Source organism: Lucilia cuprina, chromosome 2 (genome assembly GCF_022045245.1).
Source record: "Lucilia cuprina isolate Lc7/37 chromosome 2, ASM2204524v1, whole genome shotgun sequence".
NCBI lineage: Eukaryota > Metazoa > Arthropoda > Insecta > Diptera > Calliphoridae > Lucilia > Lucilia cuprina.
The window spans coordinates 12146740-12148276 of NC_060950.1; the positions used below are offsets into that span (position 1 = coordinate 12146740).

The 1537-nt window shown below is 25.7% G+C and overlaps 1 protein-coding gene across 3 annotated transcripts in view; it reads left to right on the forward strand.

The window, feature by feature from the left end:
- Positions 1-1537, forward strand: part of LOC111675759 (protein croquemort) — a 10148-nt gene that overhangs the window by 1043 nt on the left and 7568 nt on the right. The window lies entirely within an intron of this gene.

The following is a 1537-nucleotide window of genomic DNA, read 5'->3' on the forward strand; positions in this document are numbered from 1 at the left end:
CTATAGTCTAGTCTATAGTCTAGTCTATAGTCTAGTCTATAGTCTAGTCTATAGTCTAGTCTATAGTCTAGTCTATAGTCTAGTCTATAGTCTATTCTATAATCTAGTTTTTAGTCTAGTCTATAGTCTGGTCTATAGTCTAGTCTGGAAAAAATGTTGTAACTTTAATATTTGTTTTTGCATAAGGCCTATAGAGTATAGTCCAGACTTTAATTATAATCCACATATTAGTCAGTATTTCGGGAATAGTCACTACAATTGCTGGGTAAATAGTTACCATGTATTGAATGTTTTTAAATCAATTATATACGTATATAAACATTGGCTTATTATTGATTAAAAACAAATATACATATGTTGCTATTCAGATACCCTTAAAGTTGAGAATTTCGCATATTCTATAAATTGATTAGATTAAGTTGAGCCTCCAAAGTAGGCCTCCAACGAACAATAATTTAGATTAGACACATGCGTATATCAATAAAAATTACGAAACAATAGAAATCTAAATTAAAAACTTGTTTCGTTTCACATAGGACTTCTACATACGACATTCATTTTAATATAAATTGTTTGTACATCAACATGTTTAACTTCTTAGATGAACAAAACTGTTTGTAGTACACATATACCTAAATTATCTTTAATATTTATTTGTATATTTAAAAGTACTCATTATAAGTACTTTATTAACAAAAACGACATTTTGATAACAGTTAAAAGATAATCGTTAAATTTTTATATTAAATGGCGTTTTTCTTTAATACTAATTTCAATAATAATCGCATACTTTTATTGTTGACTAAAATATTATTGTTTTTCAAAAACTGAATATATATATTTTTTTTGGACAAAATTTCCCACAATATATGCATGTTCTCTGTAGTGATAAGAATTTTGTATTACATAGTACATTTTTTTAATAAAATATCTAATAATAACCAGAAAAAATTGTATACTTTAAATTAAAGAACAGCAAAATATTTTGTAAAGTATTTCGGAATTTATTAACAAAACGAATGTCTACGTTGCCAGTAATTTTAACATGAGAGCAGAAGAAGAAATAAATAAACAAACAGACAACAATAGAAACTAATCATGGCCATATTTCAAGGCATTTCTTCTATTTCAAAATTCTTTTAAAAACGTCGTACTAAAAACTTCTTAGTTATCATCTTTTACAAATTTCGGACCTCTAGCTTTTGTCGTTCAGATCCTAAAAGAAATATAGAAGAATAGAAATTTAGAATCTAATAAAGACCCAATGAATTGCATGGACTTTCCCAATTTTTATAAACGAACAAAGCTATTAACATTTTGACATATATTTCTTATCACTTCGAACGAAAATATTTAGTTGATAATGGAACTATAAACTGGTATTGATATATGTAACACATAAAATAGATTTTTGTTAACATTTAAATTGATTATTACTTACGTACATATCTGTCTACTATCTATCTATCTATCTATCTATCTATCTATCTATCTATCTATCTATCTATCTATCTATCTATCTATCTATCTATCTATC